Source organism: Tachypleus tridentatus, chromosome 8 (genome assembly GCF_004210375.1).
Source record: "Tachypleus tridentatus isolate NWPU-2018 chromosome 8, ASM421037v1, whole genome shotgun sequence".
Classification (NCBI taxonomy): domain Eukaryota; kingdom Metazoa; phylum Arthropoda; class Merostomata; order Xiphosura; family Limulidae; genus Tachypleus; species Tachypleus tridentatus.
Genome location: NC_134832.1, coordinates 62,447,577 through 62,461,252, shown reverse-complemented (window position 1 = coordinate 62,461,252; position 13,676 = coordinate 62,447,577). Strand labels below are relative to the sequence as shown.

Below are 13,676 nucleotides of genomic sequence, written 5' to 3'. Positions count from 1 at the left end.
CGGACTAATTGTTAGTATGTCGATCTGTGAAGGGTTAGGTCTGCTCAGAACTTTGAGATTGGGGATGTATTATAATAGACATGATTAAACTTTGGTATTTAATTACAGGAACACACGATGTAGCTGGAACTGCTGTTCACTAGTTTTTCTTCCTCTAGTTTATGAGTCAAAAATTAGGGACAACTATTGCATATTGTGCTTCTGTAACTCTGCGCGAAACAAAGTAACAAACTCATTGTAGCTGTACGCCGATTGCTTACAAGTGAAGAGAGGCTTTATAAGCTACGCCAAAAATCACACACGGCTGACGAAATAAGGCGTTTTTTGTTGTTTTTGTTGATTATTTTTCTTCTCCTGTTCTCGGTACAAACAGCCTTGACAGTAAATAGAACTGCTATAAGATAATATTAACTCTGTCTCCCATATTTTCTTTTGATCTATTTTACACAACCCCTGGTGGATTAATGTGTTAAGTCTTAGAGCTTATGACGTTAAAAGTCTGGTTTGATAGCCTCGATGATCATAGCCCACTTTGTGTTTGTTTGTTTTTAAATTTCGCGTAAAGCTACACGAGGGCTATCTGCGTTAGCTGTCCCTAATTTAGCAGCGTAAGGCTAGAGGGAAGGCAGCTAGTCATCAACACCCACCGCCAACTCTTGGGCTACTCTTTTGCTAACGAATAGTGGGACTGTCCGTAACATTATAACGTCACCACGGCTGAAAGGACGAGCATGTTTGGTTTGACGGGGATTCGAACCCTCAGACTACGAATCAAGCTCCTTAACCACCTGAGAATAGCTTTGTGTTAAAAAATAGACAAACTATCTTGTGTAAACATACATACAATATAAAATAAATGTGAAACTGTATAGTTTTTAAATTTAAAAAAATAGGCCTGCAAGAAGTATAATGCCATAGATTGCGAGTTTTTATTAATTCCAGAAAATATGATAATTGATGTTATTTTGAAATCATTTATTTACCGATTCGTTACAATATTAATTTAAATAAATCATTAAATATTTCCCGTTGTTCTGATATAAAACGTATTCAACTCTGGTGAAACATTGAATTTTATTGTTTTTAACAAATGATTCGGCGGTAAATCTAAGAGACTTATTTTACAACGCTAAAAATTGTGTTTCGATACTCGCGTTGGGCACATCACAAGTATCCTATTTTGTAGCTTTTTATTTAAGGATAACAACTATGACCTAAATTTTAGTCCAAATATATTTTTTAATTTAATCTACTCCTTTATTGACATGAACACAACAACTGATGACAGAGATATTATTCAATGTAATTACAAACTGCTAAATAACTCACACTAATGGCGGACTTTATGCAACAGTTTTCAAAGGTATTTCTCGAACAATAGTAACCGTTACTTTTAATTATATGAATAACAACAACTATTACACATTATTAAAGGTACATAAGACTGACTGTGTTTTAGAAGGAAATAAAATTTTCACTTTAATCTTACAACGTTAGGAAATTTTCTAAACTTACTACGAGTGCCTAGACTCGAAACCAAATTCCTTGTAAATACATCTATAATCAGTGTTCCCAAAAACCAGGTTACCTGCATTATTTCCAAACAGATCAAACATGAAAAAATATATTTACCATACTTGTGAAATTTACATAGAAAATATTATGTGGAAATTAAAAACAGGTCTTGTTTTATATCTACACTCATGCCAAGTACAGATTTATACGTTAAACTATTAGTTTCTATTCATAGTGATCTATTTCCTGAAGCGTAACTTACTATAGTCTAAATTATAAGCTGATAGATTATACAGGCCTGCGATGGTTTTATTTTCTTTAAATTTTTGTGTTCACAGTAATTTCTGTATGCTGAATCCGAAAATGATATCCACTTTTCTTTATCAAGTACACATTTTTTTTTTTTTTTTTTTTACAAATGATCAGACGTACTTTTACATAACTAAATCATTTTCATTGAAATCAAGTCACGTTTTATTATGCTTAAAAGGTTGACAACCACTGACTATAGATTTCTCTGGACCAATTGCGACGTAAGAGTCTTATCGATCGTTGTAGAGCCCAAACATATTAATAAAAAATGTTAATTGTGGTAAACGAAATAATTTTGTTCTTTCCGATTTGTAAAACAAATTCTAAGGGGACAGAAAAAAAATTATTTTGTTAGATTTGGGTAGCTGAGTTATGAAAAATTCGTTAATAAAACCAAAACAACATTTATGAAGTTTAAGTTCACACGCCTATGTCATTGTTAATTATATTGTAAATACAATGATAAAATAAATTTTAACTTACAATTCAGTGGCCACACTTCTAGTGGCTTCTGTTACACCAACCTTCACTATTTTACAACTTTAGGGGTTGGGTGTGACCCTGTGGTTACCTTTCTTAGAAATGGGAATCCTCGGATCACGTCCGTTGCTGTTAAAACGAGCTCCGCATTTTTCAGGCCGTGTAAGAGTGACGGTCAACTTTTATTATTCGGTCAGACAACAGTGGTTTAGGACTTGGCGATGAGAGCTGTTGACCAGTTGACTTCCTTCTTAATCTATCAGCTTAAATGTAGCTACGTCTACGTAGATAGCACGTAGCTTTGTACGAAAATGATAAACAAACAAGTCACATTAGACAAACAATAAAATTTTAAACGTGGCCGTTTAATAAGTAAGTCCTTCCAAGTACAGATTGTCCCTTGTCTGTTGCCCACCCAGGGGTAAGTCTGAAGCCTTATAACGCTAACAGCAGGTACCTGTGGTAAATACAGCATACATAGCCCATTCTATATAACAAAAAGTAATAAACTCCACCTTATTGTGCAATAATTTTATCATTTGGGCGAAAATTTTACTGTGGGGTAAGTACAACTTTACCATTTTTTATATGTATTCCAGTTTTACCATTTACTGTATTGTTTCCTCTAAATACAGGACCGGCATAGCCTGGTGGTTAAGGTACTCGACTCGTAATCCGTGGGGACGTTATAATGTTACAGGCAATCCCGCTATTCGGTGGTAAAAGAGTAGCCCAAGAGTTGGCGTGGGTGGTGATGACTAGCTGCCTTCCCTCTAGTCGTACACTACTAAATTAGGGACGGCTAGTGCAGATAGTCCTCGTGTAGCTTTGCCCAAAATTCTAAACAAACGAAATTCAACAACGATATAGTTTTGTTGTCTACGTGGTCTTGTTTCAAATACTGGATTTACCACCTATAGAAAATATTCATACAATATTAAGACATTTATTTAACCCTCTTTATGTTCTTGTGAGACTAGAACATGTGTTAGTAATTATGGTAAACTGATGAAATCTTTGTGAAATGATTTTAGACAATTTTTTAGGCTATATTGCTACAGAAAAGCCATTCAAGTCGTTTAATACGCTGTAGAAAAATTAGTTTGAAGGTTAAACTACTGGGAGATTTTAAAAGCACTTACAGAAAGTATCTTACACACAACGCGTAGTTCAAATGTTTCCGTTGATGTCTAATGAAAATGTCTTTAAGACAAAGTTAACTGGTTCAGAAGTTTATGTTCGTACACGATGAGTAAGGTATTCAAGCACAGTTATTTACTTCAGACACTTCAATACCTCAGTGATGAAAGTTTAACTGATTCAGATCTTTATGTTGTTAACTGATGAGAAGAGGGAGTTAATTAACTTTGGCAATGGACTCTACCAGAGATTATGGCACTTAAACATTGAAAACCAAGCCAGCACGTTAGATCTATTCTTACATAGTTCTGCAGAGATAAAAAAGCGTGGGTTAAGAGCTTTACAACCAGTACGAAGGTTAAAATTGGTTTATATTCTGCGCAACCGCTAGTTTAAGTTGTTCGAAAAAGGCTTATTATTAGTAATGGATGTGTCAGCCTTTTAGTTCAGTTTATTAGCACATGTTATTTTCTCTGTAAGATGCTTGTAGTAATGGTAGTAATGTTGGCCTTTTAATTAAATGTATCAGTACAGGTTATTTTCTCTGTATGATGCTGGTGGTAATGGATGTGTTGGCCTTTTAGTTAAGTGTATTAGTACGGGTTATTTTCTCTGTATGATGCTGGTGGTAATGGATGTGTTGGCCTTTTAGTTAAGTGTATTAGTACAGGTTATTTTCTGTATATGACACTAGTAGTAATGGATGTGTTGGCCTTTAGTTAAGTGTATTAGTACGGGTTATTTTCTGTATATGACACTAGTAGTAATGGATGTGTTGACCTTTTAGTTAAGTACATGTTATTTCATCAATATAATTCTAGTAGTAATAAAGGTAGTTCAGTCTATGAATGTATAGTATTTATTCAACATCATACTAGTAGTAATGGATGTGTTGACCTTTTAGTTAAGTGCATGTTATTTCATCAATATAATTCTAGTAGTAATAAAGGTAGTTCAGTCTATGAATGTATAGTATTTATTCAACATCATACTAGTAGTAATGGATGTGTTGACCTTTTAGTTAAGTGCATGTTATTTCATCAATATAATTATAGTAGTAATAAAGGTATCCACCTTTTACTTCAGTATATGAGTGCATGTTTTTCCTCTATCGTAAACCACAATAGTGGTTCATAATCGAGTTCGCCCAGGAACTTCACAAAAATTATTATGAAACATTGGAGTAAAAACACCTTAAAAACAGACTTGTTCTTGAAAAAAACGCTCAAATATTCTAATTTAATGCGTGATCTAAAAAAATCAAGTGGCATTCACTCTCTCATACAGAATACACACAAAATGTTAACATAAATTAAAAAATAACAAATTTTAATTAACTTTTATTACACACTGACTTGCAAAATTATCCCGTAATAATCACGTTGATGAATTCAGTAGACTGTTCAACGTAACTAACACGTTCAGAACCGTTACTTTCAAAGCAACACTCGACTTAATCTAGAAAATCAACGAAGATAAATCAACACAAGAAAAAATGTGCTAGACGTTGTAGCTTTCTTGTGAATGTAAAACCAAAATTTGATTGAATTTTTAGCCACAAATATTTCTTTAGAACATGATCATACATAGCGAAGTAATTTTACCGTTTGTTATTATGGGAGAAATTTTATTTTCATGGTCATAAGATCTTCAGAAAACCTAAATCATTAGAGATTTATTTTTGTATTAAAATCTATAAATTCTGAGTAATAATAGGTATATTGTACTTTTTTCTGGATTACAACTTCCTATTTTTTATTTACTAGGATAAACATTGAGTGTGAAAAAGTGTAATTTAAATCTGTAATATTACCACTGAAAGCTGAAGATTTTGTTTGTGTTTAAATTTATTTTGTTCGAATCATATATTTTCGAAAAAACAAACAAACACGAAGTAAATAAAGCAGCATTTTACACGAATATCTTCACACATTAGTGAAGCCTTACGAGGGTGGTTTAAGAAACAATTTTTGAAATAACAGTCGTACATTGGCGTTTTATGCACAGATTATATATTTAAGCCTTGTTGACAGCGTGACAGTAATTTATTTTGTTAGAAAGCCATGTTTGCAAATATTGTTTTCTTAAGAAAAACTTGTTTTTTCGTACGGCGTTGTATGCTCTAAAAATGGTTTAACAAGACGATGGTGTCTTATTTCGAACATTCCTGTTGTTTGACCTTTGTAAATAAAAAAGGGGATGTTAGTCCAATATATCTTCAACTCTGTCCTTTACTGGCCATCATCGAGATACCATAAGGGTTTGGTTTGTTTTGAATTTCGCGCAAAGCTACACGAGGGTTATCTGTGCTAGCTGTCCCTAATTTAGTAGTGTAAGACTTGAGGGACGACAGCTAGTCATCACCACCCACCGCCAACTCTTGGGCTACTCTTTTATCAACAAATAGTGGGATTGACCGTCACATTTAACGCCCCCACGGGTGGGAGGGCGAGCATGCTTGATGTGACACGGATTCGAACCCGCGACCCTCGGTTTTCGAGTCAAGTGCCTGAATCACCTGACCATGCCATAAGGGAAATGTTCACTTTTCTCCACACGCTAGCTAAGCGCTCGTAACACTCGAAGTAAGCAGTATTGATAAAACAATTTTAATAGCCTTCTTCTTGCGAAAGGTCAAACTAAAACTACCTCGACTTGGGTGTTCTTTCTACTCGGAATTATTTATTACCCTGAGAAGGAGTTCCCCTTCAAATCGTATCCAAAGCGGAGCTTCGTTACCGCCAATGAGAACCACCTCGTCCGGTAAGAGTACGACGGAAGCCCGCCCAACAGAGATACAATCCCTGTCATGGCCGTACTTTAGGGCTAGTGTAGATCGTCAGTCGTTTGTTCGCTTCGTTTAAAGACGTGAGTAAGACGACTATTAGGGTATTATCAGTTACAGCCATGATCGGGTTGAGTAGATAAACCCGTTTAAGTAAAGACACAGAATTGTATTTGATAGTCGAAACAAAGATATAAAGAATAATTTCTGATACCGTATACGGTGATTACATTCAGAAATTGGTCTGTTTTGGTAACTTTAGAGTTCTTGTTAATAAAACAAAAAATATATAGCTATTTGTGTGTTGTATGTGCGTTGTTTGTAGACATCAAAATTTAACGAGTGGTAACGTTATAAAACTTACGTAACGCGGTACACACGTTGAGCTCAGATCCGCCAACACGACGAAAGATTGGGAGATTAAAAAATATATGGTTTCGTAACGTACTAATGATGTGACGAAAATCTTATTGCATATTTGATACAAAAAAAGTCCCAGTGAACCTAGGATATGGTCTTGCATACATATATATATATTCGGATGAACAGGTTCATGTGTCCTTTGGATTAAGACATACGGCTATATTGTGTGGGAACATGCTATTCTCGGATATTAGTTTCATCAAATTTAACAAGTTTGACCTTTTAACTTTATATTTAATTTGTAGCCAAAGAAAACCTATTAACCTAGCTCAAGTAATAATAGCATGTCGGGGTCTGGAATGAATTAAAACGTAGCTTATCGAGTTTTGAATTTAAAGGCCCGTGGTTCGCGTCCAGTTAATGAAAAAAAGAAAAAAGTGCTCTTTGGAGCACTTTATGAATGATAGCTAAGTACCATTAATTATATAGAGGGGTTTGGAGGTGATACTTAGCCACTCTTACTTATCTGTCTTTTCTCTCTATCAGTTTAAAACTAGGGTCGGCTATTGCTCTGTGTAACATTGCGCGAATTTCCAACAGAAGTAGAGAAACGTAGCTTAAGTCGGCGCCTTTGATATACTTGTTTCAAGTGTTTTATCTTTTGACTCAGCTTGCATTTAATATCTAGCTGTAATACAGTTGGCCACTGTCTGGTTAGTATACCATCATTTTCACTTACTTTTGTCGAATGTAACTGCAGTTACTTGTACATCAGTATATGAGCTATCGGATACTGACAAGAACCCTCCAATCGAACATTTTGTAATCCCTCATTCTTTTTAGAGGCGCTATTCTCCTTTCTGCTACTCCTTGGTAACAATAATCAGTGTTGCTACGTATATCGTAATAACACTAATCATTACTCCTACATTATAACCTTGTACCACGAATGACTGCTGTTACGCATACCTCGTTAACACAAATAAATGCTGTTATGTATATCTTAATAACATTAATCAGTGTTGTTACGTAAGTTTTAGTTACACAAAGCAATGCTGCTTCGTATACCTCGGTAACACAAATAAATTCTATTACGTATGTCTTAATAACACTAATCAGTGTTGTTACGTAAGTTTTAGTAACACAAAGCAATGCTGAGACGTATACCTTGATAACACGTATAAGTGAAGCTACTTTATAACCTAGTAACATGAATCATAGCTGTCACTATGATTATTAGGTTCTTCACAGCATTACTGTCCTAATTATTAATACTGGATATATAACTGTTTATCATACGATTGTTACGAGGTCCAAGTTAAGATTCTTTGAGATATTAGCAGCATTAAAAATGTTCTATAATTTACCCTCATCAGAAGCTCTTAACGTTTATAAGATATTGGTTGAATTCTAATGAACAAGTTCTCATGCAGAGTAGTAAAGTGACTACAGCTATTCTGTAACTTGCTTTGATCAGAAATTATTAATAATTGTTGTCTTGTATAAAAGAATGATTAAATCCTAATGAATGCGCAAAAACATGTGGAGTATTAGCCTAGCTATAACCATATAGCATGGTTACGTCTGTTCTCATAGGATGAATTTTATTACAAGCTAACATGGTTACGTCTGTTCTCATATGATGAATTTTATTACAAGCTAACATGGTTACGTCTGTTCTCATATGATGAATTTTATTACAAGCTAACATGGTTACGTCTGTTCTCATATAATGAATTTTATTACAAGCTTTTATTGCTGCTCTACAACGTAAACGTTTATCTATAGAAGCAAAGTATTTATAATGTGTTTATTATCTATCGTCGTATTTTCATAACATATAGATTATCTATGGTCGAATTTCGTGACGAATAACACATATTTTCTTTTCATCATCTGTCGCATCTGTCGTAATGAATAATGTATATATTGTATCTATCATCTTATACCATATGTATTGTATCTATCATCTTATACCATATGTATTGTATCTATCATCTTATACTATATGAGCATAATACATTCGTGTCCTTTCATCTAATGTCGCAATGTGTAATGGTCATTGTGTTTCAAATCGATGATTACAATAGTTTCATAACCATAAGTATCTGTTGTCATGTATTGTACAGTTTCATGATCAGCAGGTATTAATCATTCGTTATTTTTTCATTAATACATACACTGTGTGCTATAAAGTAGTTTAATCTACCCATGTCGTATCCTTTTCAAATTTATCATCCATTTTTTAATTCCAGACCCGAAGTTTTTGTTAAGCTTTTAATTTTTATTGTATGCTGGTTTATAAACCATTGCTGTAACACCATACGTGTCATGCTACTGCTCTGTTTTGATGTAAGCAGGTTGTAAGATTCGGCTCTAAAGTATTTAGATAGGTTTTGCTTGCTGTATTACTAATGGTTTATTTTGTAATACTCCACCTATACTGTTGGTAATTCTATACAGCTTTTCAGACCTTCTATGCAGGCCTTATTGAATCACGTATGTGTTAGTAGAAAGAAAGAACACCAGTCTTACTTGGAAATTTGAAAAAAAAATTTAACACAATTTAATACAATGTTTGTGTGTGTGTGTGTTTTCTTATAGCAAAGCTGCATCGAGCTATTTGCTGAGTTAACTGATTTCAGCGTTATAACTCCGAAGACTTACCACTGTCTCAGCAAGAGACAATACAGTGTTTTAGAAATTTGCAATAGACTGAAATGAATTATGATTCATTAATTTAGATAACAAATGTCTGCATGTTTATTAACGTGAGTGCCTAACACAGTTAAGAGTGAAGTATATTTATACATTAAGATATTTAAAATGCAAGTACTGTAAATTCACTTGTTTATCATATATATTTAAACACTGAAAAGTTTTAAATACAAGCAGCCAATTAAAAGGTTGTTAAGAATTATTTAATTTTAGACACCAAGATATTTGTAAATACAACCTCCAAACACAGCTAAAATGGCGTATATAACATACTGAGATATTTGTATATTCACTTACCAATGAGCTGAAATGACGTATGTTAGACACAGAAATCTGTATATACTAGTACCAAACAGTTACACTGACATACTGAGAAATATGTATATACAACAGTAAACGCAGTTAATCATGACGTATGTTAGACACAGAAATATGTATATACTAGTACCAAACAGTTACACTGACATACTGAGAAATATTTATATACAACAGTAAATACAGTTAATCATGACGTATGTTAGGCACAGAAATATGTATATACTAGTACCAAACAGTTACACTGACATACTGAGAAATATTTATATACAACAGTAAACACAGTTAATCATGGCGTATGTTAGACACAGAAATATGTATATACTAGTACCAAACAGTTACACTGACATACTGAGAAATATTTATATACAACAGTAAATACAGTTAATCATGACGTATGTTAGGCACAGAAATATGTATATACTAGTACCAAACAGTTACACTGACATACTGAGAAATATTTATATACAACAGTAAATACAGTTAATCATGACGTATGTTAGGCACAGAAATATGTATATACTAGTGCCAAACAGTTACACTGACATACTGAGAAATATTTATATACAACAGTAAACACAGTTAATCATGACGTATGTTAGACACAGAAATCTGTATATACTAGTACCAAACAGTTACACTGACATACTGAGAAATATTTATATACAACAGTAAACACAGTTAATCATGACGTATGTTAGACACAGAAATCTGTATATACTAGTACCAAACAGTTACACTGACATACTGAGAAATATTTATATACAACAGTAAACACAGTTAATCATGACGTATGTTAGACACAGAAATATGTATATACTAGTACCAAACAGTTACACTGACATACTGAGAAATATTTATATACAACAGTAAACACAGTTAATCATGACGTATGTTAGAAACAGAAATCTGTATATACTAGTACCAAACAGTTACACTGACATACTGAGAAATATTTATATACAACAGTAAACACAGTTAATCATGACGTATGTTAGACACAGAAATATGTATATACTAGTACCAAACAGTTACACTGACATACTGAGAAATATTTATATACAACAGTAAACACAGTTAATCATGACGTATGTTAGACACAGAAATCTGTATATACTAGTACCAAACAGTTACACTGACATACTGAAAAATATTTATATACAACAGTAAACACAGTTAATCATGACGTATGTTAGACAATAAGAAATTTGTAACGACAAATACCAAACACAATTAAAACGTCGTATGTTAGATACTGAGAACGAGTACAAAATTACAGTTACAATGAGGCATGTTAAACAATGAAAAATTTGAGTATACAAGTACCAAACACAGTGAAAATGGCGTAAGTTAGATATTGAAAAACTTGTAAAGTACCAAACACAGCTAAAATGACGTATGTTAGAAATTCATTAATTTGTATATACAACTACCACAGTTAAAAATGAAGTATGTTAGTCACTGAGAAACCTGTGAAGGCAGGTAGGTACCAGTCACAATAAATTATAAATTATATTTAGGCATTTCATAATTTGTAAGAATTAGTACCAAATACAGTTAGAATTACGCTTATTTAGACATTACCAAATCTGTAAATTAAAGTGACGAATATTTCGACACTTATGAATTTATTAGCGTAAAAACTAAACAACACAATTAGTAAAAATACGTCTTTAGACATTGAGAAATTTGTGAACGTAAGTACTAAACACAATTAATAATGGTATATATTTGTACATTGAGAAATATAAACCTAAGTGCTAAACATAGTAAATAATGGTATGTATAGAAATTGAGAAATATATACACGGAAAGCCTAAACACAGTTAGTGATAACGTATATTTAGACAAACATTTAAATATTTGTATGGAATAAGTTCCTATCATTTATGAGAATTGTTCATAGCCATAAATCGAGGCTACAGTAAAAGTAATAAAAGATGATGGATGATTTTTCATGAGAATTTGATTGGATTTTTGCACGTTGATTAAGTGCATTTAATATCTTTCATCCACAGAATATTCTATTCTCATGTAAATTACACAAAAGCAAATCCATATTTATAAAGAAGACATTGACATGTGTGTTTAGTGTAGTAATAAGGACGCTTACGTCAAGTAGGCGATAAGTGGTAACCCCAAGGCTGGAATAATCAGTGTTTATAAAAGAAAAATACACATGTCATGTAGGTAAAGGCATGTGTACATTTATCACGCAATTCTTACGCACGGTTAATTTTGAGTGTTGTAAAAAAATACGTTCAGAATTGCTCTGTCTTCTCTCCCACATATAATATTTTACGCATTTGTGATGCTTTATTCTAAGTGATACTGATGTATATTCATTTAAGTTATGGTGCGCATACGTGCAATTTAGCTTCTATTCGCTGGTACTTCAAGAAGTATCTATAAGCCTCGTAATTTAGTTTTAATAAAAGCCTTGTAATTCAGTTTAATTATCGATGATAGTTCAAGAAATGTCTTTAAGCCATGTGATTCAGCTTTAGTTCTCTATTGTGCTTCGAGAAGTATCTGTAAGTTATGTAATTCACTTTCAGTGATACTTCAAGAAGTAGCTACAAATACGTTACATCGAGAATACCTAGAAATCATCGGTACTTGCTGATACTTTTAGACGTATTGATAAGTTAAATAAGCCAGCAATTACATAAACTGTAACCTGGTGAAGTAGTGTGGGGAAACAGTGAATGAATACCTGATGAGCCAGTTCAAATAATCATGAAGGTACACAATAGATGTTGTTGTTTGATATTAAGGTCAAATACACAAAGGGACCTCTGTGCTCTGTCCACCACAAGTATCTAAACCCTGTTTCTAGCAGACTAAGTCCGTGAACATACCGCTGCGCCTCTCAGGGGCCGGTACACAATAGATAGAGGAATACTTACTTATGTGTGCGTACATATACGTTAAATCAGGTCAACGATTAGAAATTAGAGAAATTGGATAATTAATATTAAATTTCGATCAGAGTAAGTTATGTACTTCAACCGGCACTGAAGATTACCAGTTCATAATGATAATTAATTAAACATACATTTATTATTACGTTTTTAGTTAAGTTAAGTCAGTCCCGGAGTATAAATACATACAAAAGAAAGGACAAACAAACCAGACGAATGGGAACATTGATATACAAGTAATTCTCAGTGTAGACTGAACGTAAGGTGATTCGTGCGCGAAATCATCCCAGTTGTTCAAAGTCATGCATTTAAGAAAAGCTTTGTTTGTTGAGAAGCGTACGATGGGTTGAGCCCAACTACAGATATCGTAACCCAGTTTTTAGCGTTATAAGCCCCCAGACTTACCACAGAGCCAATATGTGCCAAGAAGGAGGAATTTATTTCTTTTCAGAGGCAGGTTTGAGGAATAATGGTTCATCAACTGTATCATTTCATGAAAAACTTATATTTTAGTCCAACACAAGACAATGAATCAATGCATGTATTGACGATTTACTCCAGAATATCGTAAAACGTACAGATGCTGGGTGCAATGTTTTGTTTTTTATATAAAATCTAAAGTGATTTCACTTGTGTTTACGCGAGTTTGTGACGTGGATTTCGGGGTAAAATCACGTTGCATAGAATGACTTCTGATACGATTTATTACAAGCATTCTCTCTTTTGACTCACCACCTGCTTTTCTTTGAACATTTTGGAAACTTGTGGCAAAGTGCGTGTAACTTACTACACATCACTGTGCAACTTACACGTTTTATATTGCGAAACGAATTAACTAAAGTTTTTGTTGAAAGGGAGGCACACGTTATTATCGTCACATTTGTAAGAAGTTTTTGTGTGGTTTTTTTGGTTTTTTTTTACATTACACGTGTTTAAACACAAAATCCCACAGCTGTATCGTTGTGATATTCACACGATGTACAGCGCTTCACACGAATGTGGATACTCACCGGCCCATTGTGTCGTTACATTTTAAATATATATATCATTTCACCTATTAGCAATTTACTGGCGTATTTTTAAGAAGTCACATTCATGCCTTCGAAGGCATCATGTCCATTATG

At 33.4% G+C, this 13,676-nt stretch overlaps 2 long non-coding RNA genes across 6 annotated transcripts in view; one reads left to right on the top strand and one right to left on the bottom strand.

Moving 5' to 3' along the window:
• LOC143222507 (uncharacterized) overlaps window positions 1–13,676 on the top strand; it is an 83,303-nt gene that overhangs the window by 34,071 nt on the left and 35,556 nt on the right. The gene's annotated exons all lie outside the window — the stretch shown is intronic.
• The window catches only part of LOC143222505 (uncharacterized), a 91,204-nt gene that overhangs the window by 73,408 nt on the left and 4,120 nt on the right, over window positions 1–13,676 (bottom strand). The window contains exon 2 of one of the 5 annotated variants that reach the window (XR_013012279.1): window positions 2,399–2,606. The exons of 3 other annotated variants lie outside the window; for them this stretch is intronic. This is a non-coding gene — a long non-coding RNA (uncharacterized LOC143222505). Of the gene's footprint in view, window positions 1–2,310; window positions 2,607–13,676 lie in introns of those variants that run through there. One more of the 5 variants, XR_013012280.1, reaches the window with a different exon arrangement.